The sequence below is a fragment of the Sturnira hondurensis genome, unplaced genomic scaffold, assembly GCF_014824575.4.
Source record: "Sturnira hondurensis isolate 20B ecotype Veracruz unplaced genomic scaffold, ASM1482457v3 Scaffold0022017, whole genome shotgun sequence".
Taxonomy (NCBI): domain Eukaryota; kingdom Metazoa; phylum Chordata; class Mammalia; order Chiroptera; family Phyllostomidae; genus Sturnira; species Sturnira hondurensis.
In genome coordinates, this window is record NW_028094648.1 from 7,889,862 (window position 1) to 7,915,430 (window position 25,569).

The 25,569-nt window shown below is 47.8% G+C and overlaps 1 long non-coding RNA gene and 1 pseudogene across 1 annotated transcript; both read left to right on the plus strand.

The window, feature by feature from the left end:
• Positions 1-4,460: 4,460 nt before the first annotated feature.
• Positions 4,461-4,635, plus strand: LOC118978661 (uncharacterized; annotated as a pseudogene).
• Positions 4,636-5,553: 918 nt separating this feature from the next.
• Positions 5,554-11,104, plus strand: LOC118978627 (uncharacterized). The gene is made up of 3 exons (XR_005064759.1): positions 5,554-6,097; positions 7,576-7,577; positions 10,560-11,104. It is a non-coding gene; the product is annotated as an uncharacterized LOC118978627 (long non-coding RNA).
• Positions 11,105-25,569: the final 14,465 nt, after the last annotated feature.

Genomic DNA, 25,569 nt, shown 5'->3' on the forward strand with positions numbered 1-25,569 from the left:
TCAAAAGCAGCTTGTCTTTTACTTACAGTGTATATTTAGGGTAGATGAAGGTGGAAAACCATTGAGTTTGAGAAAAGGCCTTAAGGGTCCCCGACTCCAACTGTAGACAGCGCCACTGGTCTTCCAGGAGCTAGCTCTTCAGTAGCTCTACCGTTCACCCCCAGATAAGGCGTGTTCCTTATCCATCACCTAGATTTCTTTAAGGCTTCCTTGTGGTCCTTAGTACTTCTCCTTGCCCTCACCCAAGCAATCTTACATCCTACCTTTCCCACTGGATCTCATAACATTTCCACTTCACCACACACTCTATAGTCTTGTTTACCTCATTTATGTCAGTTATGTATTCAGTTACTTCAGCAAATTTCTGAGGCCTTCACTGGTCCCTGATCAATCCCCCTCCCCATTCAAAATCACTATTTTGAAGTTTCCCTGTCCTTGAACTTTCACTGAGAAAATGTAGGCTATCAGAAAGAAACTTCCTCACTCCCCTACCCTGTAGCAGTGAATGTTTTACTATTCATACCTATCTCATTCCTTTCTTCCACTCTAAGAAGTCAGAGTTCTGTGGTCAAGGTCAGTTCCTCCTGCCTGCTCTTGCTCCGGGCACAGGTCCATTCATATTTCCCATTCCTGCACTTCCAAGCCTTCCCTATTTATTGGCTCTTTCCCGCAGGCTAAAAGCAGGCTCAAGTCTCTTCAACATTAAAATGAAAGAAAACACCACCCTGTAGCTCCCTCAAAATACCCCCTTGTTCTCTCGTCCATAGCTAAGCACCTTGCAGGACTGGTCAATGACTCTCCATTGCCTCTTCAGGGCACGGAGGTCAGGTTTCAGTTCACTGTTCCTTTAACCTGCACCAGCAGACACCCTCAACCACCTCTACGTTCCACATACCATGGACTTCAAGCACAACCTCCCCAGCATCTGACACTGTAGGTCACTCCTACTTGATGCCCTGCTTCTGTGGCTTTGTTATGTAACTGTAAAGGTGAGGACCCCAGCAGGACACAGACAGCAATGAACAGGGACAACAGGGAGAGCTGAATGAAGGAACCATTGGGCCAGATCTGGACAGGACTAAGGGAAACCATCAAGGTCAAGGGGAAAAGCCTTTCTTATCCATAGGCCTGAAGAGACAAAAGGAAGCGCAGCCCTGGGTGCTCAGCAGGAGCTGTGGTGTTGGGCAGAGGAACAGAGCCACGAAAGAGCCACAGTTCAGCAGGAGGAAGCCCCGAGAATAACCACCCAGCCTCCCTCTCTCCTCAACTCCAGGCTTACTACAGTGCCCCCCAGTGGCTGAGCCCCCAAAGCCAGAGGGAAGTCGGCAGAGGTCAGCCTCTTCCAGGCCAGCCTTCCAGGGCTGGGTGACAAAGGGTAGAAAGCAGACTTGGAAGGGCAAATGCAGACTACCCAGCACATTCTTTCTTCTGTTCTTCTACCTCTCTGGTCACCCTTCCCTCAGTTCTGTCTCCTTCTTTCTATATTCACTTCTTAAATACCTGTGTTCCCCACCATGTGGTCCTGGAACCTCTTGTCTTTTTCCCCAGTTCACTGTCCCTGTGTGAGCTATCAGTTGTCAAAGCAGCCACCTCTCCCTACAAGCCGACGTTTCCTTTCTCTGTAACTCCAGCTTTGAAATCTTTCAGGCACTGTGCACTCACATCCAGCTGCCTAATGGAGGTCTCCACAGGCACTTCAAGGTAAGTGTGTCCGAAGTGAAACTCATCGGCGCCCCCTAGCCCTCTCCACCCAGCGACTCTGATCTTCCCCGTTCCATTTCACCGTCCAACCATCGCTCCATGCACAAACCGGGAGTCGTTTTTTTGACTCCCTTCTCCTCACTTCCCACATCTAACGCGTTGGTCATTCAGCACAGCTGAGTCCGGCCCCTAAATAGCCGTAAAGTCTGCTCCCTCCTCCCTGTCCACCCTGTCACAGCCATAGCGCTCACCTCGACACTCCCAGGGATCTGCTAGAACAGCACGTGAACTGGCTTCTTGACCGCCTTCTACCTGCCTTCATGGTTCCCACACTCCAGCCAGGGGGTGGTTTCTGAAACGCAAAGGTCGCCGTGGGGCTCCGCCTTAGAGGCCATCCGGAGGCTCCAGGCTTTTCCGTTTCTCTAAAGCTCCCCCTACCCTCGTCTCCAGGCCTCTGCCCACATCACTTGGGCCCAAAACGTTTTTTCCAGCCTGCCCAACAGCCGTCCCCCACGCGAGCCCTCCTTGAGCTCCTACTTGGTTCTCAGGTTTATCATCAGGGAAGTCTTCTTGGACTCCAGACTCTGTTAGAGTTCCCTGGTACAAACCCTCTCATGATACAAGCATTGCCCTTCACACAGGAGCGCTTACACGGTGACATTAAGTAACGACCTGTGTGATTTTTGGTTTGATGTCTGCCTGCCTCCTTTTTACACTGTAAGCACTGAGAACAACTCCCCCCAAAAAGTGCCATGTCTCCCCAGAGCCTTTGCCACATATCTTGTCATTTTTGTCCATGAGCTGTCTTCCCCAAAGCCCTTTTCTGTAAAGTCCGAGTGTGCCCTCACCCAAGCAGGCCTCCTACACGGGGCGGTGACCAGGGGACCTCTGTCCAGGCTCTGTGGGAGTTCCTGATTCCAGGTGAAGTTTTACAGATTGTGGAAACTGTATGAGATTGGAGAGAGTGAGATGACCACAGAGACCACTTGGGCATTTGTTAGAGAAGGCGGTGGAGGAGGTGGTGGGAGACACATAGAAATAAGAGGACCAACTGGAGACATTATAAGGTTAAGATCCACCGTACTGCCCTGGCTGGTGTAGCTCAGTGGATTGAGCACTGGACTGTGGACCGAAAGGTTGCTGTTTCAGTTCCCACTCAGGGCACAGGTCCGGGCTGTAGGCTAGGTCCCTGGTTGGGGGCCTGTGAGAGGCAACCAATTGATGTTTTTCTCCCTCTCTTTCTCCTTCATTTCCCCTCTCTCTAAAAAGAAATAAAATCTTTTAATAAAAAAAAATCCAGTGTTGGTTAACTACCCCAGCACCTGGCACGTAGTGAGTGCCACGCAAGCACTTATCACATAGTGAGTGAAGGGAGGGAGGGAAGGAGGGAGGGCGGGCAGAGAATCCGGTGGTAATGCGGTGCAGTACATAGTGTAAACCTACCCAATCCTCCCTCCACTAACACCTCTCCAGGTCATTGCCTTGCTGAAGAGACAGGGTAGTGTCCTGCAGAGCGACGTGCCCCCGGGTCTGGCAGATTGCTTCCTCCCAGCATCGTTTGATCCTTCTAGCATTTGGGATTCCTGCTGTTCCCTTGTCCAGGAATCCTGTTACCCCATTACTTGCCTGAGCCGATCTCTCCCACCCCTCAGGACCAGGCGCAAAAGCTACTCTGTCTTTCTGAAGCCTCGCCTGATTGTTCCAGAATCAACCTTCCCTGTTCCTCTCTCTGGGCTCCCCAGGGCAGACCTCGCACTTCTATCTGGCCTTTACTTCATTCGTCTTGAACTACATTATTTTTTGACATAGCTGCATCTTGCTAGAGGTCCTTGATACTTTCCTTCGGGAGCTTGCTCCTTCCCTAAAGCACCAAGACTTTAGACTTTCTCTGTTTAGTCATCAGACTGTCCACCAGCTGCATGGAGACAAAAGGCTAGCAGGTGGAACCTGGTTGCTAAATAGCAGCTTAAACTTAGGCCCCCTTTTATGTTTGAAATGTAAACGTGAGGTGTACTTCTAATAGGACTGGGAAGGGTGTGTACTGAGCTGCCCAGGCCCTCCAAGCTGGCCCTCCTTGGTGTGGGTCCGGGCCACGCCACTGACCGAGTGTACAAGGAGAGACCCCTGACTTTCTCCACAGGGAAGCCCGAGGCAACAGGGTGCGCACTGGGCACCACTAGGAGACCTCTGGCCATCAGCACCACTCCTCCTTCCTGCTCTTCTCCGAGGACGCTCGGCACTCCACCCAGAAGAGCTGGCACTGAAGCTTACCAGGGTTTGACCCGCACTTCATGGGGTGGCATAAAGATCCTCACCTTTATAGGGGAAAAAAGACCTGCTTCCCATTTTATCCCCAGAACTAGCAAGTCAGGCCTTAGACGAACACAATCCGTGTCCAAGACTGTGTGAGCTCACTGACAGCCAGGACCACATTTTAGACGTCCCTCCCACCCCTACATTGCAGGATCAAATATTGAACAGAACTTAAGGGCAAGCCAAATTTCAAATAATCTTATGTGGTGAATTATTTTATCAAAATCAAAGAAACAGAGTTGACTCTTCAGTTTCAATGAAAAGTAGTTAGGCGCAGCTAATAAATGAGGAGCATTAGCGGAGCCTAAACCCATGTTGCATGGGGCGGGGTGGCCCTGGAAGGAGTGAACCACGGACGGGTCCCTGCAACTGTTGCCTAGAATCTGCTGCAGAAATGGAAATGCAATGTCAATAGAATGTCAAATTAAATGTAAAATTTTCAAATGATCGCTTCTCGGCCTTTTGGCTAAGACCAAGTGTAGTATCTGTTCTTATCAGTTTAAAATGAACAAAGCTGAAAAATAATCCCTCAGCACCTACTTTTAGAAAAGAGAATGTTTTATTAACACTAAATATTTCCCATAAGTTCTTTGCACTCATGTAAAGTCAAGTCTATCTCTAGGCTTAATGCCCTTAATAACCACTAGTATAAATATTCGAGTCACTTCTTATCTTATTGTTTAAAAAGCTCATTCTTCATTCAACTGTAATGTTTTTATTTTAAAATTATTTTATTGTTGTTCAATTACAGTTGTCTGTATTTTCTCCCCACCCCTCTCCCCCACCCCAGCCGAACCCACCCCCTTCCCTTGCTTCCACCCTCCCCCTTGGTTTTGTCCATGTGTCCTTTACAGCAATTCCTGAAAACCCTTCTCCCCACTGTCTCCTCCCTCCTCCCCTCTGGCTATTGGACTGTTCTTCATTTCATTGACTCTGATTATATTTTGTCTGCTTTTTTCTTTTGTTGATTATGTTCTAGTTAAAGGTGCGATTATGTGGTATTTGTCCCTTATCAACTGCGATGCTTTGGCCACTTAAATAGCAGTTACCTGAGGACACCTAGAAATACATACACTTTCTTTTTCTTTTTTTTAAAGGCATTTATTTATTTAGTTTTAGAGAGAGAGGAAGGGAAGGAGAGAGAAAGGGAGAGAAACATCAATGTGTGGTTGCCTCTCACATGCCCCCTGCTGGGGACCTGGCCCATAACCCAGGCATGTGCCCTGACTGGGGACTGAACCTCGACCCTTTGGTTCCCAGGCCCACGCTCAGTCCACTGAGCTACACCAGCCAGGGCCATATACTTTCTTTGACTATTTTTAGATTCACTGGTTAACATTTTTGCCATGGTTGCTTTTGTGCACTCCCTTTACATAAATGTGAATACACTTGTGTGTGCAGGTATGTACTTGTATACAGGAGTGGGCAAAAGTAGGTTTACAGCTGTGAGTATGCAGAGCACAGAGTTTATTCTTCCTTATTCACTAACTATTGTACTATTTTCCATACGAACAACTGTAAACCTACTTAAGTCCACCCTGTGTGCATATATAGAGTATATATGAGTATAGTGTGTATAACATTTTATCTGATATACAATAATTTTATGTGTATAAAACCAGGTAACTATACAAGGTGTCCATAAAATCCAGAAACATAAGTGAATAAACGGAATGTTGTCACAAATATCTTCAACCTGAAGAAGAAAGTGAAGCAGAGTGATCTGGTTTCAGACTCCATGGACGCCTTGTAGATAGATAGATAGATAGATAGATAGATATCACACAGAGGTGCCTCTGTTTTGCTTCAGCATCAGTTTCTTAACATTTATCACAGTCCCGGAGTGTGATCCACACACCCTTTGGGAAGAAGAATGACCTTCAGATGCTGGATGATGAGAAATAGTGCTGATAATCACGCAGGGAATAACAAATTCGCTTCCCTTTTTTTAAAACTTGTCATCGTGTTCTTCCTTCGATGATAAAGATGCCTGGAGTGACTTCGGGGAAGCATTGTCGCAACTGGGAGCAGTTTCCAGAACAGTGAGGTCAGAGCTGGAAGGGCCACCATTCACACCAACCCTGTTCCAAGTGAGGAAACCGAAGCGCAGATTAATGCATCTGTGTACCCAAGGTCACCCAGTAGTTCTTGTTTCTGGCCAGCATTCACACTGTGCAACCTCCATGGGTGAAGAACCTCCTTACCCTTTCGACCATCACTCCTGCAGTTGGCCAGCTTCCCTGGCTGGCTGGCTTGACAGGAAGGGCCGGCCACCAGGAGACCTAGGAAACATTCTTTCCCAGATGTCACAGCACCTTCCAGACTCTCCTTCCCAAGAGACCTGGCTGCCAGCAGCAGCACACGCCCTGCCATAGTCTTCCCGGCGTGGGACTGGGGGTGGTGCCCATGGCCATGTATAGCCCTGTGCTTGCAGCCCTGGCAGATGGAACTTCGCCTCCTGCCTCCCTGCCATCTGAGATGGGCTCCTGGAGCCAGCTTCGAGGGGCAGGGCTTCCATGTTCTCGCTCTCCGAGGCTCCCTGTGGATCCGGGACACTGGACGCCTCTCCCTCTCCCTCCTCTTCCTGGTTCCCTCGAGGCCTGTTCCCTGAGGTCTCCTGGGCGCACTTGGGGCCAGGCAGCTGGGCCACCTACATGCACAACAGCAGTAACAGCTAAAACGTCCTCGATTCCTTCTCCCACTTGCTTTGTTTATTACTATTATTATTATTTAATTTCAGCAGCTGTTCCACTATGGGCAGCCCTTCCCAGCCAGCAGTGGCCCCAGTTTGCTCTGCGACCAGCCCCATTGCCCCCTCCCAGTACCACATGGGGGCCACAGGCTGAGATTCCCCCTCTTGGGGAGAGACCAGTGGGCACAGCACAAGACCTCGAGGAAAAGAGAAATGCTCCATTCAGTGCCTCCCCACTCAGTGAGGGAGAGGATCAGCCAGCAGTGCTGGGGTTTCATTAGGGCTGCGAGATTCAGCAAATAAAAACACAAGTTTGCCTTTCAGGTAAACAACAAAAACTGTCTTAATCCTTAAGGATTTCCCATGCAATAGTTATTCTAAAATACTATTTGTTGTTTATCCGGCATTCAGATTCAACGAGGTGACTTGTATTTTACTTGACAACCTTATTTTAATGTTCAAATACTAAAACGAACCGTAAAGGTTCCATGCCAGGTACTGAAAGGGCTGGCAGTTGGCTGGAGCTAGGGCAGAGGAGAGTGAAGGTTGCTGAGCCCCCTCTGCAGAGCGCAGAAGTGATAGATGTGTGGTCTGTTCTGCCTTCGGCATTAAGCACATGCCACCCGTGCCTCCAGGAGCGCCTCCCTCCGAGCCTGAGCAATGATTTACAAAGCAGTAAACATGGAAAATCACTCACACCCAAGTCTGCGGGGAAGGACACAGAACATCAAGTCCTGCCTGCAGTTGCCAAGGAAAAAGCAAAAGAAACTCTGACAAAATCAAGGAGCTGCAAAAGTAAGTCCTGCCTGCAGTTGCCAAGGAAAAAGCAAAAGAAACTCTGACAAAATCAAGGAGCTGCAAAAGTGCAGTGGTTTTTTTTTTTACACCGAAGCAAAGAGTTACTTGTAGGGAGAGTGGATTATATAAAAGCTTGCTGCTGTAAAAAGAAGAGGCTCCTGAGAACCTTCTGTTCTGCAAGTTCTGCCTCTAATGACCACATCACTGATACACACACACAAACACACACACACTCACCCCAGGCCTCCACTTGACCGCTTCAAAATGCACCAGCTTTTACTGTGGCTGACTCAGCAGCATGGAATGGATTATTTTCGCTTAACCCAGTGGCATATTGAAAAATAGTGTGAGTACTACTTTGGCTAGCTAAACTGTACACACGCATGCACAGAAACATGCTTGTATTTAACTGAATGCCTCCAATGAGCAACATGCTGTGGAGGCCGCGGGTGAGAATGGGGTGTGGGGTGTGAGGGACTACAGGCTGGGGCTGGACCAACACCGTCCTGCCCTCAGAGCACTTGGCCTCCAGGGAGAAAGACTCACAGAGACAAGCTCCCAGCACCAGAAGTACCGACAATTGTCCAGAGAAAGCAACTCTGTGGTCGGGAAGGGAGGGGCAGAGGCGGGGGTGGGGGGTAGGAATGAGAAGCTAGGGAGGTGGGAAATATGCATGCTAGAATTCTGTCCATATTATAATTTATGAATGGATGCAGAGAGAGTGTCAATGTATTATTTCAACCACGTATCTAAATAATAGATGTTAAATTGAATCCAAAAGTACTAAAATGTAATGGTCTACAGCCATATGTGGGTCAGTAGGGGAAAAATCAATTTACAAATGCATGAACAAGATTCAGCTTACAATTAGTCCAGCCATTTCAGACAGTCTGGCAAATCCGGAAGCATATGGAAAGGTTGTCTCTGAGTGCATAATGCTCTGAACTGTGGTATGTAAGCAAAATTCCACACAATGGAAGAAATGCTAATAATGCTAAATGCTAATAAATAAAATTACCATTAAACAAAACATGACTTGTTTCTTTTTTTTTCCAAAAAAAATGGAAACCCTCACCCAGAAATGTATGTATAGATTGCTCTTCTGTCATTCTCCACGAAAACATAGTTGGGGCACAAACAGTTTCCACAGGGCAGCCAGGTCATGTCACCGTCCTGTAGAAAACCTTCCAAAGCAGCTCCACCCCTAGCCCACAGCACCCTGGTGTCACCTACACTGCCCCCCTCCACGCCAACCTCCCCACCTGCTACTCTCCTGGTTTTATGACATTGGCCACACTGGCTTCTCTCAGCTCCTGGAACACACTGAGTGCCGTCCCACCTCAGAGCCTCTCCTTCTGTTTGCTGCTTCCTCTGCCTGGAATGTGTTGTCTGTAGTTCATACCATGGCCCCTCCCCTCCCCTCCCCTCCCCTTCCCTTCCCTCTTCTTTTTCCCCCTTCCTTCCTCTTCTTTCTTTTCTTTTCTTTTCCCTCCCTACCTCCCTCTCTCTCTCTCTCTTTTTCTTTCTTTCTTCCTCAAATGGGATAATATTTAATCAGAGTTTTGAAGACAAGCCCTGGCTGGTATAGCCTAGTGGCTTGAGTGTGGGCTGCAAACCAAAGTGTCATCAGTTTGATTCCCAGTCAGGGCACGTGCCTGGGTTGCAGACCAGGTCCCCAGTAGGGGGCGCATGAGAGACAACCACTCACTGATGTTTCTCTCCCTCTCTTTCTCCCTCCCTTCCCCTCTCTCTATAAATAAATAAATAAAATCTTTTAAAAAATAAAATTTTAAAAGTTTTGAAGACAAATAGCTGTTGATCAGGCATATTATTTTGTATTCACAAGTACTTACCAGATTACTATAGCCAGTTTGGATTATCACAGTTTAAAAATAAAGTAGAAAGACAGAGTTTTCTTAAACATATTTATCACTGCTGTAATGTATATTAGGATTTTGTAAGCACCTGAAATAATATTTTGATTTAACATACATAACAGAACATAGCTGAGAAACTCATAGAAGTTAATTCTTAGAAGTATTTAGATAGTTTTTTTAGTTTAAAAACATTTTTCCCAGTGGAGATGAATAAAAATAAATAAAATAAATAAATAAAAATCTAATCAAGACTAAATTCAAAAGAAATTTCACAGCGTAGTTCCCACTGCAGAGCCTTCTCTGTTTGCTGTCTCCTTGCACTGACAGCGCTACCGCCGTTCATACCACGGCTTCTCTCTGTACCAAAGGCCTCGCTCGGCTCAGCTCTCCCCTCCAGACCGGCCCTCCCGCCGCGCCCCGCCTGCAGTAGCGCTCACCCCAACCACAGCAGTCTTTACTGCCTTTTGGCGTTGTCTTCCTACCTTCGTCAATTATCTACAGAGTTATTGTCTGCTTAAGTGTTTCCTGTGTTATTATTGTCTGTCTTCCCAACAAGGGCAAAAATCTTATTTGTCTTGGGCACTAGAGCACAGTGCCTGGCCCAGAGTAAGCGCACCATGAACATCTACCTGTTCATCGAACGAGTGCGTTTCAACTTCACATAAACAGAAACGGCACTTTTCAACGCACTTCCATTAGAAAGGACACTCATATCAGTGGTGGGAAAGGGCTCAGACTGTCCCCTTCTCTGAGATTAACTAAAGAAAAACGCATGTACTCTCTTCTAATAGCGACAACATGGGATTTCTTGGAAAGTGGCCCCATGTTCTAGAAAATTAAAAAGTTTGGAGAAGAATGCTTACTATTCTTGACTTTCAGGCTAATTTTTCTTTGAATTTTTCATAAAATTTAAAACATTTTCACAAAATGTCAGTAGGTAGGGCTACCAAGTACCGGCTCTCTAACAGCTTCCACCGTTGGAAGTCGGCTGTTTTGACCTAGTTTTTACAGCTGTGGTGGAAGGGAGCCCTCCCAGAAGTCCACTTTAAAACAGGGCTGGGGAGGATTCCCGACCTCCCTAAACCCCAGTGGTATCTACCCTCACCTTTCAGCTCTTGCGGCAGGCACACCTCCCTCCACGTTTTGTGGGGTTTGAACACAGTCCCGTACTTATCTAGGCTTTTCGCTCTTCCTGGGACACTGCCTTGCTTTCTGTGTGGCCCGTGTGCCTAAGGCACGGTCAGTTCGTCCGCCTAGGGCACAGTCACGTGCCAGGGGAAGCCTCCCCAGCGAGCCTGGGCCGAGTTTTAGCCCTTCTCAAGGGCAGGGGGCAGGTTGAGGTCATTCTCTTGGTGCAGTGCCTTCGTCTCCAAAACTGGGGCAGTGGGTCCGGCCAGCCCCTCCAGGGCCTCCCTGCGCCTCACTGTGTGATTCTTCATCTCCCCTGTCACAAGGGAGTGTCTACAACCCCGGCACAAATCATTAATCCTCCGAGCTTTGAACTGCGGTCGGGATGGCTAATAGTATCACCCCCCTCCCACTGCTATGCTGGCACTCGCAGCAAATCTCAAATCAGATTATCTGGATCCAGGAAGCCAATAAATAGCTGGTTGTTTCTGGAAACAGACAGCCCCCCGTTTTACACGAGCTCAGGCTTCCAGCAGCCACTGATTCAAGCTGCCTACAATGAGAAAAGAGACCAATGTTGTGCATCAGCCCTCCCACCCCCCAATTCTGCTCTGGCCTCAGCAGGTGCTCACAGGAAACACCAGGGAAGGGGCGAGAGGGGCTGTGTCTTGGCCAAGCAACACTGAGGGTCAGAGGCACCTCTCTCACAGTGAGCCTGCTCTTTCCCTGGGGGAACATGTTACCTCACTGCTCGGTCAGCTCCCCACACACACAACCATGAGAAGTGGCCAGAAAAGGGGGCCGAGAGCCTGGCATTGTTGGCACACCCAGTATGACCTCGCAGGCACCCACCCACGTGGCAGATCACCCCTCCCAAGAAGCTCAAGGACCAGTGTCTGGGGACCCAGCCCAGAGGGTTCTTCCACTGAGCAGGGAAGATCCCTTTGCTGCCCATGGGCTTGGCCTTCGGGACAGGAGGACATGAAAAGTGAAGTGAGAGGTTGGAACCTGCCTCTCCTGGTCTCGAGGGGCTGTGGGAGGTGCTGGGAGGAAGCAGGAAGGGAGGGGGGTGCTTGGTTCCATGTGACCAGGAGGCTGCTGAGAGCGTCACCTAGGACTCTGGGAGGGGGACCACCTGAGATGACCCCCACCCGACACACACACACACACACACACACACACACACACACTGATGTGGGGCCACCAGAGCCATCAGACACAGTGGGGAAGCAGGGTTAGGAGATGGGGGCTGCAAGTTTGCTCTCCAGAGCTGCACTTTGCGCCATGGTGGTGTGTGGCTCAGGCTCAGGCCACCTGCAATGACCCTGAAGGGATGTGCTGCCCTAACCCATCTGCCTTCCAGATTCCTTTGGCCACATGTGCCCAGGCCCAGTCATGGGGTTGCTGCCAGCCACGCTGGACCCTTCCATCCCCTGCCACAGGCTAGCAGCCCATCACTGGCTGTACACAATACCCACCCCATAAGCTTACATGCCTCAGTTTCCTCATGTGCAAAATGCAGATAATAATATTACCTATTCCTTTCTTCCAGTTTAATGGGATATAACTGACATACAGAAATGCACAAGTTTAAGGTGCGCAGCCTAAAGATCTGACCTGCACGTACTGTGACGTGGTGGCCACAGCAGATTTAGCCAACGTCCCTCACCTCACACAGCGCCACCTGTTTCAAATGACTGCTGTGAGGATGAAATGATGTAACACATGCAGAGCACTTAACACCGTGTCTGGCGCCGATCAGTACCATATTGTTGTTTATCGTCATTGTCATTCTCTGTCCAAGTTTAATTTGCTTCATCGAGCTTTCTCTGTGAAGTATCACACATAGGAAGTGAAAATATTGAAGTGTCATGGAATCGTAGCCTTTTACAGCTGGAGTAGATGTTTAGAATTAATCCAGTCCAACCCTTTTATGTTGTAAATGACAAAAACAGGCTCAGGGCAGCACACCCGTAACGGCAGGGCCGGAGCTAGACCCAGGCAGGAGCTCTTTCCAACACACCTCCTTGTGCTCAGGGTGTATCAAACCAAGTGCCGTGTGCCAGCGGCCACGGTCGAGCCAGAGACTTTACCACCGCAGTCCAGCATGGGTCCAAAAGGCAACACAGAAGCATGCTGGAATAACTTGGAAAGGCCCCCCAACACCACCACAATCCCACCGTCGTTGGCTTTGGAACACCTGTGAAAACCTGACTCTAATCCCACACCCTCCAAGCGGATGGAGGACCCCCACTTGGTGTTCTAGGGGATTCAGCAGGTACGTTCCTCCAGTTCCTCCCAGATGGACTCTTGTCTCTGCTGCTTCTTAATTCTCCCTAAGAAGTCTGCTGTCCACAGTTTGTGTAACTTTCTGCTAAGATCAAAGCACTGTTCTCTTTCGGCAGCTGAATATTAACTGGTCATTGACCTTTGAGCTATGCTTTTCAGACAGCTGGGACAAAAAAGAAAAAGAAAAAAAGAAAAACATTCATTCTTTTCTCTCCCTGGCGACTGCCACCACCCCAAGGTGGACCCACTTCCCAGACTGGGTGACTTAACACTGAGGTGCTATAGGGCATGGGTGGAGAGGACAGTTTTGGGGGGAGAACTAGGCTGGGGCTCTGGCCCTGCCATTAATGTGCAGGGGAGCTTTTGGGGGATGTCACTTAACTCCTCCAAGCAGAGACGTGCTAGAGTTGGCTAGAGTCAGAACACGGGAGCGACTTTGGTGTGTGTCTTCCCAATTCCGTGTTCAGTGGCATCATGTAGGTAGCATGACGGAATTGGACGTGGCACAGTTTACACCTCGGAAACTGGCAAACACTACCGATGAGCATCTCCCTCCCTGCCCACACCGGATGTTAGCACTCCCCTGCACATCGCTGCCTCTAAGCCTTAGTGTCTTTATCCACGTCATGGGATGACCCCAGTACCCACAACATAGGGTTGTGGTGAGCTAAATGAGACAAAGCATGTACATGCCCACGAAGCCTCAGACACAGGGTGCTCAGTGTCATCCCTGGTATTATCCACAGGTCCTGTAGCTCCAAGCCACTTCCATTCTAGCCCATCACTTACACACTCGATCACTATTACGAGCATATTCAGACCTGGCACGGTCCAGGTAACTCTTCCTACATCACTGTGCCCATGCTTTCCTACTGTCTGGGACCATTTCCCCCAGGCCCAACCCTACTGCAGACCTGTTCTGCATCAGAGGCTCTGTGAATGGGGGGAGAAAAAGAGGCAGGTGTGGGTGAGAGGAAGGGAAATAGAACAAACATAGCACCCGCTTCCTGCTTCCCTACTTCAGGAACTGGATTTTATTCCTGGATCCTCCATTAATTCTTCATGGGCCTGGAAATGTGACATCCTTCACCTGCCTCTGTGTATGCATCAACAAACATGGGCAGATTCACCTGTGGGTGTGCCTAGGCACAGGTGCACACACACACATGCACACCCCCCCCCCCATCTACTGTGGTGAGGGCTCTGCGGTTTAAATGGTCCTGGTCCAGCCTTTCCCACGGAAAGTGCCGCCTACCACTCGATCCTTCGGGATGCTCTCCAGGCGTTTGCTGCCTTTTCTATTTCTCGCTTGGCTTTCAGTTTTTCTTGTCCGTCAACATCATAACCTCCCAATGGAAGAAGGGAAAGGAGGTTACACTGAGACTGTGCCCACAAAATGCCAAAAAACTACTGAGCCTGGATGTGTACAAAGCTCACTTTTCCCAGAGCCCACCAGCTATTTACTGGTTTGCTGGCTTCAGAAAATCTGCTTGGTGATTGCCTATGAGCTCCAACAGAGTAATGGGAGAAAAATGAAAACTATTAGCTGTCCTTGCCTTTAAAGTTTTCAAGGTTAGTTATGTACCCCAGGGTCCCACCCACTCCCCTGGAGAGTGGAGAGGGAGAGCTGTTTTTCCACTAGCCCCATCCAACTTCCCCTTGCCCACACCCTTACGACAGCTCACCCAACGCATTCTTCATCTTCTGGCTGGCGTGTGGCAGACCATTTCTCTCCTGACCCCTCTCTCAGAACCGTAACGCCAACCTAGGCCACGGTGCGTCCCCTCGCTAGCCTGGGAAACACGAATACAGACAAATCTCCTCCCCTCTCAGGTTAGTGCCACAGAGTTAGGATGCTTTTAGAAAAAGATTTATTAGGAACCTAACGGGCAAGCTAGCACTGAGCTGGCGGCATTCACCGGTGTGACGCTACTGATTACTGAGGTATTGAATCACTGCAAATAACATGGCCTTCTGCATAAAAACCCTTAAAGCCCCCACCAAAAAACTGTTCCAAGTAAAATATAAAATCGTCATACAAAAATCAGTAGCATTTCTATAACTAAGAAGTCAGTTCCATTTATAGTAACATCAAAAATAGTAAGTATTTGGGAACAGACGCAGTCAAGGAGGTGACACTGAAAACCATAAAACACTGAGGAAGGAAATGGGAGACGACACATGCACGTGGAAATACAGCCTGTGTTTGTGGCTTGTACGGATTAGCGTTGTTAAAACGTCCACACTGCTCAAGGCGATCTACAGACCCAATGCAGCCCCTACCAAAATTCTAATGGCCTTTTTCACAAAAATAGGAAGACAATCCTAAAATTCATGGAGAACCAGGAGACCCCAAGGCACCGAATTAGTCGGGAAGCAAAAAGAACTAGCAAAAAGAATTAGCAAAAAGAACAAAGCCAGAGGCATCAGACTTCCCGATTTCAAAATACCCTGCAAAGGGACACCAAATGTAACAGTACGGCACCAGCATAAAAACGGATGTCCTGGGCCCCATCCTGGAAGCGTGAGCCTCCCAGCCGTGATTCTAAAACAGGCACTGAGGATCAGGACCCACCTGATGAAAGGAAAATGAGGGCTTCATTTGTTTTATTTCTATTTTTTATTGTGGTGAAATACACGTAACATAAAAGTTTCCATCTTTTTTTCGATTACAGTTCACATTCAATACTATTCTGTATTCGTTTCAGGTGTCAATATAGTAACCAGACGACCACATAGTTTTATAAAGTGTTCCCCCGGATGTTTCCAGTACCCTCCCGGCCCCAAACATAGTTACTGCATTACCGACTCTGTTCCCTACGCTGTACTGTACCCTCCCGGGACTGTGCCGCAACTACCGACCTGTACTTCTTCATCCCTTCACCTTTTCCACCCCGCCCTCCAACCCCCTCCCCTCGGGTAACCATTGGTTTGTACCTACGACTCTGCTTCTATTTTGCTTACTTTGTTCTTTACATTCTACCTGTAAGTAAAGTTGGACAGTTTTTCTTTCTAGATCTATGCGTGCTGTTGCAAAATTGGAAGGTTTCATTCTTTCTTATGGACAAGTAGTATCCCCAAGTGCCCAGCATAAAACTTCCCACCCCCACCATGTTTCGGTGTACGGTTCAGTAGAGCCTAGTCCATTCACGTTAATCACATTGTTGGGCAACACGTCGCCAGGACTTTCTCATCGTGCAAAACAGAAACGCTGTTCCCCTCCCTCCAGGCCCTGGTAACGTCCGCCGCACTTTGTTTCTGAGTCTGACCATTTTCAGTACCGGGACTGGCTCCTCTCACTTCGCATAGTGCCTTCAAGGTCCATTTCTGTTGTAGCATGTGTAAAAATTTCATTCCTTTTCAATATATTCAGGGTGGGGCAAAAGTAGGTTTATAGCTGTTCACATGGAAACTAATACAATGAGTAATATACAGTAAGGCAAGTATAAACTGTTTCATAAACTCACAACTGTAAGCCTACTTTTGCCCCACCCTGTGTATTAGGTGGTATGACATACACCACCTTTTGTTTATTTGCTTCTCTCTCAGTGGGAGAGTACGCTGCTTCCACCTTTTGGCTATTGTAAATGGCGCTGTGAATATGAGTGGGCAAATATCTCTTCAAAACCTTGCTTTTAATTCTTCTGTGTCTACCCCCAAAAGTGGAATAGCTGAATCGTATGGTGGCTCTGTTTTTAACTTTTTGAGAAACCTCTATGTTTGCCATAGCTACTACACCATTTTACACTTCCACCAGCAGTTCACAGGGGTTCCAATACCCCCACATCCCCACCAACGCTTGTTATGTTCTCTCTTTTTTTAAGATTTTATTTATTTAATTTCTTTTTAGAGAGGGGAGAGGGAGAAGACAAGGAAAGATCAATGTGTGGTTGCCTCTCACGCGCCCCCTACTGAGGACCTGGCCTGCCACTCAGGCATGTGCCCTGGCTGGGAATTGAACCAGGGACCTTTGGGTTCACAGGCTGACACTCAATCCACTGAGCCCCAACAGCCAGGGAATTTTCTCTTTTTTTTAACAGTAGCCATTCTAATGGGTGTGATCATGGTGTGAAAATTTAATTTTATTCCATTGTCTGTTATTCTAGCATTATGTCTTTTCATACTTTTTTAAAGGTTAAAATCTCCTTTCTCTGGTCAAATGATGGCAATCATAAATACTACTTTTTAGAATATTCTTATATGGAAAAATTAGAAGCTGACATCACTGTGTCAGTCCCTGTGATTTTAAAAAAATTGTTCAGGCTGTGCAGTCTGAGTCTAGAAACCTGGGCAGGAAAGAGCAGTAAATGCACTAATACCTGCTTGGGGGAAAAGAGAATGTGTTTAAAAAGGAAATAAACTGATCCTATCACAGATGGCAGTGGAGACAGAATAACAGATCGCCTAGCTCGAAGCTAACCCCACTACCTCCATCTGGGCGGGAGAGCAGACAGATATCAGAGGCCAGGGAGGAGCACCCTGACCCGCCCACCCCACCCCCAGAAGGCCGAGAGTTGAGAACAAATGCGACAGAAGTAATGATCTATTCAACTAGATGTACTTCATAATTTTTGTGATTTCACATTTCGCTTTAGATTTTTCTCATTTAAATAACTTAGGGAAAACTGAATTCTGTATGTAGAGCAGCCACTAATGAGCTTGGAGTTTGTTTCAGATCATAGACACTGAGGGAAAACTGCACAGAACAGATGCTTTCGAAAATGCGATGCCGCACAGAGCCACCTCGCAGCAAAAGTCTGGAAAAATCATCCCATGCACACGGTTCAGCTCTTTGAGATTTTAGATGCTATCCTATTGTAGACCTAACACCAGGCAAGTTTCTACCTTGTCCATAATTCTTAGAGACAGAGACAGAGAGAGAGCAACAGAGAAAGGTTTGATTTTATGTGGCAGAGTTTGCAAGGGGTTCCATCACAGCATCGATCAGAATATCCAACCCAGGTAACATAAAGCCCTGAAGCCTTATATTAGTGGCAGGCTTTTTAACTACTAAGAATGTGAAGAGATGAATTGATGTGTCCTTGTAAATGACATTTTCTTGAAGGCCATAAATGTATTTTAATGATTTCTGAACACATTTTTCTGAACAGCAACTCGCCATCCATTCAGAATGGACGTGATTTCTGGAAGTAACGAAAAGTGATTCAGAGCCACATCTGGTGAAGATGATTGGAACCTCGTGGGGAAATGCTCGTGTCATCAAAAAAAGGAGTTACAGCTACGAAATAATAGCGCTGATATGTAAAGCTTTCTAAAGGCAACTCTGAAAGAGGGACTCCAGAAATATTTCAAGCTATGGAAGCATTATTGGTAAAAGTGTGTAGGCGCCCAACTTGACTGCTCTGAAGGAAAAACTACAGGTTTAAATTCTGCTATGAATATCTGGGGGGAGTCAGGACACAACCAACGGCATTGCTTTCCGAGAGGCCCTCATTCTCTTGGGATGCCCCTCGCAAACCGGTAACCCACAGGGCATGTCCTGGAGCCCTCTTTGGTTTTCTCTGCCTTATGTAGTCCTTTTTTAAAAATACTTTTATTATTGGGGTATTTAAAAAATGTTTATTCTCAATTTCTGACCAATCATGAGCAATAAGAAGCAGAATTGTGCCGTCACAGTCGGGCATGCTCCAGACCCCGACTGCCTGAGTCCAAACCCAGCTCAACGACTTTCGACCTTCAAGTGACTAACCTCAGTGCCTTCACACTGAGGTTAGTAACTCAAGTTACTAACTCAAGTAACTCAAGTTATTTTCCTTGCATGGAAAATAAGGATAATAATAGTACCTCCAGCATAGGATTACTGTGAGCTTAAACCAAGAGCATCTATTTGTCTCAATAAATGCCAACTATCTTCTGGGGACACTGCACCCCCTTCTCTGCAGGAGTGAGCAGTGGCTGACCTGATTGGGAACAAACACAAGGCCGTTTGACACGAAGCCCCTCCGAGCCACTCCATCCGTGGGCATCCGTGCCACGGGGGTCCAGCCTGGCTCCCATGGGCATTTGCAGTCTGCAACCCTTGCCTTAGAATATTATAGACCTGGCCGAAGAGCCACATTTCACGATAAAGAATTACCTCCCAGTCACGAAGCTGGCCAACAGGAATGCTTGCTGTCTGTCCGTCCAGGGCCATTTCCAGTGCTCCTTGGACTGTCCTGGAAGCGCGGCCCGTGGCCACGTCTCTCACCTGGTACTCCAGCGAGCTGTAGCAGGGCCGCTCACCCCCAAGGCATGCGGACTTGCAGAGCAAACGGAATTTCTTTCTTTCGTCTATTAAGGATATTCTTCCTAGGATAACAGGAATAACTTAGACTCGCCAATGAAAAATATTTATATCTCTTCCGATCTAAATTGCCTTCTTTCTGTTTAAAGTTTTAGTCGGTTGAAAATTAATTGAACTCTCTATCAGGACTGGTTTAAGCTGTCTTGTTGGAATGACTTCATGTCTCTGATTTCTGTCTTGTCTCCATTCTTTTCCTTGGGTTGGTGTCTGGGCATCTGAGGTCACACTCTGTCTTTGAGGCTTTGGGGAGAAAGGCTCCCCAAATGGGGCTTTGCAGCTGTTCCTGGACTGCCCAGGGCTGCTTGTCGTCACTCCCTGGCTGTCACTTGTCTTGGTTTTGTCAGGGCCTGGTAACCTGCCCTACCTGGCCCACACCATCCAGGCTCTCAAGAACACTGAGGACTCACTGACTCCCCTGCACACCAGTCTCTGAAGCCATGCACTGAGGGCCACCCTGTCCCGCCTCTATGACCCTCATTGTCAAGGTCCCCATGGAAGCCTTTAACCTCCCTAGGTGCTGTCTGCACCTGGGTCCCTAGAAAAAGCATCTGCAGTACAATGCAAAAGCCAGAGTGTGGTTGGTAGAGAAATGGGACAGGGACCTGCACCGGGGAAGTCAGAGAGCAGAAAGGTAACTACAGTGAGGGTGAAGAAACGCAAATACAAGAGGGACGCAGGGAAACAGCTGGTTGCTCAGGCCCATGGGCACCCCTGGAGGGGCTGTGTGGAATCACTGAGTCATAAAACAGCCAGGAGGCCCGGGTGGAGTGGAAGAAAGGGGAGGAAGGACAAGGACTCTTATCTATTGGCTTCTTCCCAACTCAAACTTCTCCCCACCAATCAATTCTTTTGTTCCCAGCCCCTTGGGCAGCCCTGAGAGAAGCCAAATCCCAGTCAAATCATGCCCCATCAGAACTTGAAAAGCCCGGGGCTGTGGCTGCAGCTGCAGTGGTTCCCTTAGGGGCCACGTCTCGGACAGTTGGAGGGTGAGTGGCATGCTCAGGCTATGTGCTGCAGGCTGAACTGGCCAAGTCGCCACAGTGACTGGCCCACAGTGCCTACAATGAGTACAGCGAGAGGATGGAAGGGTCCAGTGTGTCTGGCAGCAACCCCATGACTGGGCCTGGGCACATGTGGCCAAAGGAAGCTGGGAGGCAGATGGGTTAGGGCAGCACATCCCTTCAGGGTCATTGCAGGTGGCCTGAGCCTGAGCCACACACCACCATGGCTCAAAGTGCAGCTCTGGAGAGCAAACTTGCAGCCCCCATCTCCTAACCCTGCTTCCCCACTGTGTCTGATGGCTCTGGTGGCCCCACATCAGTGTGTGTGTGTGTGTGTGTGTGTGTGTGGGGTGGGGGTCATCTCAGGTGGTCCCCCTCCCAGAGTCCTAGGTGACGCTCTCAGCAGTCTCCTGGTCACATGGAACCAAGCACCCCCCTCCCTTCCTGCTTCCTCCCAGCACCTCCCACAGCCCCTCGAGACCAGGAGAGGCAGGTTCCAACCTCTCACTTCACTTTTCATGTCCTCCTGTCCCGAAGGCCAAGCCCATGGGCAGCAAAGGGATCTTCCCTGCTCAGTGGAAGAACCCTCTGGGCTGGGTCCCCAGACACTGGTCCTTGAGCTTGTTGGGAGGGGTGATCTGCCACGTGGGTGGGTGCCTGCGAGGTCATACTGGGTGTGCCAGCAATGCCAGGCTCTCGGCCCCCTTTTCTGGCCACTTCTCATGGTTGTGTGTGTGGGGAGCCGACCGAGCAGTGAGGTAACATGTTCCCCCAGGGAAAGAGCAGGCTCGCTGTGAGAGAGGTGCCTCTGACCCTCAGTGTTGCTTGGCCAAGGCACAGCCCTTCTCGCCCCTTCCCTGGTGTTTCCTGTGAGCGCCTGCTGAGGCCAGAGAAGAATTTACAAAGGGTGCATATTGTGAGGTTCCACAGGCCTCTGTATTCTCACATTAGTCACACTCAGCCTCCAGTAATTCATTAAAAATCTTAGTTGAATTCTTCTTCACGGCTTGTAGGGCGTCTAGAAGCACCCGCCCTGGCCAACCAAGCGCTCACGGCACATTGCTCCTTGGATGTTCCTGTCCTTGGACTCCAAGTTGGTGACATGCATTCTCAGCTCTCTGATCAAGAAAAGTTGTGAATTTGCAGATATTCTGGCAGATTACCACTTACTTGATTGAGGGGTAAAATGATGAACTTACTTAAGACAGTGACTCAACAGTCAACAGATAAACCATCATAGAATAAGAGAATACTCTTCGATATTAAAAATATAATAGGGAATGAGCACTGTTGATATTCATCAGAATCCTTTCTGAATTATACAATTCACAACCATGGTCATGTATGACTTTGATAAAAAGATTTTAAAGTTGCGAAAGGCACACATCTGGTTCATATGCTGTTGGTTGCTGCTCCAGTTTGGGGGAACATCAAAACCACAGAATTCCGATCTCTCCCACTGAGAGAATTTGAATCAGCCCCTCTCCAAGAAGCAGAAATTATAAGTTTGGGAAGTACTGACTCACCGTAATGTTGGCAATTCTATGACCTGTCTTTACTTCTTTGATGACTAGAAAAAAATTGAGTTGCTTGAAGCACCAAGTGGGCATCCCAGAGTATCTGAGTATTAAAACCAGTATTCATATAACTAAATGGCTTAGAGGAGCCACGCAGAGCAGGTCTCACGTGCTGAGATCGCTGCCCAGACAAGCGGGACACTGCAGTGGGCAGCTCCACTCGGTTTCGCAGAAGCACCTTGCCACCTGCTGACAGACACCTTGGTTACCTGGGCTGGAATCGCGGTTCCCAGATGGCCTGGCAGCCATGAGCCACGCCAGGGCCCTCCTTGTCTTCTCTCAAAGCCCCCCCTTCGATCAAGCATTCCCAGACTCTCATTTACAGAAAGAAATGAGTCATAAGGATGGGATGTGTCATATTTTAGCTGCTAGTGAATTTCTTGGGCACTTTTCATGTAGTGGCTTAGGACTCGATTTGAAGCAGTAACTAGCTTTCCGTTACAATAAGATGAAGTCGGGTGGAGCAGAAATTGAAACTTGGGAAATGCAGAATGTGCTCTACAGCTTCCAAAAGGGATGGGGAAGTGTCAAAATCCCCGTCGCTGGTTCCCACGCTGGCCAGCTTTTCATCAGAGAAACAAGCAATAAATTTGTATAACTTCGAGACAAAAGAAAACCAAGGAACTCTGATTCCCCCCAGTACTGAATGGGGTCCAACTGTAAAAAATCCGAAAGGATAACATAACGTGCAGTCTATTACCATCCTTCCCCCTGAGGCATTGGGGTCTGAATCAGAGGGGGGTGAGCAGAACAGGGCTTTGAGGAGAGCAACTCCTGCTGCTTACAGAAAGGGGTAGGTAGTTACTCGCTGTCTCAGCCAAGCTCTGCCAAGACCATATTCTTCTCCTCGGTCGGCAGCCTCCCCACAACTAGGAAGCCCTTTTTTTTTTCCTGTTGGCATCTTTTCACCAAATGCATTGCCATCCCTTACTGACAACCACAAACTCTTTTGTCCTTGAAAGCCTAAGCTCTCTGCCGCCTCTGTGGCTACCTCTGTAGTGCACTCTCTCCGAGTCTGACACCGAGTCCCCATCCATCCCTATGCCCTTCTCTCCAAAAGGAACTCTCAGCTCCGGCTGAGCTGCTGCCTTTCTGGTCTACCACTTATGAGTGGCTGATGCCACTTACACCTAACAGGCCCAAGACCCCTCATTCAGAGGTCCCTCTGAATTCTACAATCCACTTCCTGCTCTGCACGTTTATAAACTTTAATGCCCGTGTTTCCAATTTCACATAGGAATGCTGCCTAACATACGATTAAAATTTGTTGACACAATGATCACACTGAAACTCTGAAAACCAACCTTGCAGGAAGAACCAGGGCTGGAAGGATTTAGGAGCACCAAGACATGTAGAATGGGTTGCTGGGAGACACCTCATCTTTTATTCAGTGATTTGGGGCATATCTGCGATAGGATTATAACCCTTGTGAAGTCCTACTCTCAAGATGGACTACTTAGCAGCCATCACAGGTCATGAAGCCAAAATAAATAATAACCAAGCAGAGAGGAAAAACAATGGCTTTCAGTATCTGCTACTGGAAGCAGGCCCCAAACGTTTCAGGGACTTGTTCACTGGTGTTGCATTCCGCTGACTCTTTATCATCACACGTTTATGGAAATATCTCTAGAGAACACCAGTGTGAATTTCAACCACCCAGAGTCAGGCAATTCCGAGACGCCCCTGCTGGGAAGTGCCAGGGGGAGAAACAAACCCCTTTCAGCTCCCTTTCTCAGGCCGGTCCACATTCTTCAGTGACTGCAAAGAAATCTCTTTCAAAGCACTGAATACATTCTGTCAGGAGAAGGGATTTACATTTTAAATGAATGTTTTTTTAAATTTGCATTTAATGACTACAGTCAATTTTTGTTTTTCAGTTTCCAATTATTATTCCTGGCATAGCCTCCTTACTTACCCTAATTTCTAAGCAAGTGCTTCTATACACATGGGATGATTTTATTTTTTGTTAAGGCAATTGAAGGTAAATGCCAGGAATGGATTCAGTAGGGAAAAACCACCAAAACCATTCTCTGCTGAATGTGTTACGAGTGGTCAATGTGCCCTATTCTGGACTACGTTCTGCCCTACAGGCTCGGATAAGTAGACAGGACCTGAGCACTTGAAGTATTATTTCTTCATCTGATGGGGTTATTTTTGTTTCTTTCTAGCTATAATGAAGTTCCAGAGGCAGTGCTTTCTAAGAGAATCAATCATAAAAGCTTTACTCGAATCTTCTTCCTGGAAGTTCTCCTTCACCTCAGGGTTTGGGGATAACACTCGGATGAGTCGGCTACATACAGTGCCACACAGCACAGCACCATGGAAAACACCTTCTACCTTCCTGCAGGTTCATACAAATTAAGAGAGCTGCTTTCCAAAAAAGTGTAGGTGATTACCTGCATTTCTGTAGCCCGGGATGGACCCAGTGATCTCTTCTGTGGGTAAGGTTTTCCACTTTTCAGTTCACTTTCCTCTGTGCCCCATTATTTCCAAAACCTATAAAATTGCCCTTCCTTCCGAGCAACCTTCTGTAAATGGTGCCGCAGCGGGGTTGTCTCCAGTGGACATCTGTGACTTACCCTCTCCCCACTCCGTCCCCCCAGTTCTGATGACACTGCTGGAGAACTTTACTTACGCTCATGCTAATTTTTATGTAAACTTCTGCCCAGAGAATACATTCCATGTCCCTGTGCTCTACTGCTGAAGAATAGAAATACACAGTAAAAACAGCGCCTCCTGACTTCCTCCCACCACTGCAGCCAAGGTTAAGAATCCTACCCACTCGCCACCCACTCCTTCCTAGCAATTTAGGATTAAGTTTCCTCCTTTATCTCCACCCACCATCCATCTCCTCTCTGTGGGTGTCAGCAAGAATATTTTCCTGGTGTGATCCTCAGCTTTTGGCCCAAATTATAATGGAAAGAACCATCCACATCAACAATGTAAAATGGTACGCCTGGGTTCTTTTTGTTAGAAATACTGTTTGTTTGTTTTTACCTCCCCTGTTGCTTTCAAGCTTCTAAACATCTGAAAGTCTGTACTGGTCCTTCCCGGTTTCACGCGAGGTGACTTTCCGGTTCCTGGCCATCCCTCATTGAGCTCGGCCTCTGCTGCTTGCTCGCTTGCTTCCTCCACCCGCACACCTCCCTGGGCATCCACCTGGTGCCAGAGGTCCTGCTGCCAGGGAGCCGAGAATTCAGGGCACCTTCGAAGAGCGGTCAGCAGGGCTGACACACATTTACAGACTAAGTGCGTGGGAACCTGGGAGGTAGTGGAAAACGGTCACTTCCACCCGGCTCCCCGCACTATCGGCTCAGTGTTTAGAAATACACAACAAATGGTGGTGTATTTTCTTAAATCACTATTTGCTCGAGGAGTGTTTGTGCTGTACTGTGCTCCAGAGGAAGAGACAACAGAGATATGACAACCAAATGCAATGCCTATGCCTGGATTAAAAATAAAATAGCGGCTGCAAGCAGGGAGGTTCTAATCCAGGCCGTGTATTGGGTAACAGTGCTGGGCCAGTGTTAAATGTCTTGAATGTGATCACTGTTTTGTGGTTATAAGAATGCCTTTGTTTGGAAATATTAGGTATAAAGTGTCATAATGTAATTTACTCTCAGGGGCTCAGAAAAAAAAAATATCTATTCATAGAGAGAAATACACACACTCAGAGTGGCATAGAAATGTGTCAAGATGTTAAAAACTGGAAAATCTAGGCGATAGGCATATGGATGTTCATTATATTATTCTTGCATTTTTTCTTGTGCTTCAAAATTTTTCAATCTAAAAAGTTGGGAAAAGAAAAAGAATAGCAAATAGAATACTTTAAAACTACCTTGAGTGGTTCTGGAGGGAAAAACCAGAGAAGAATTCACAAAAGCAGTTC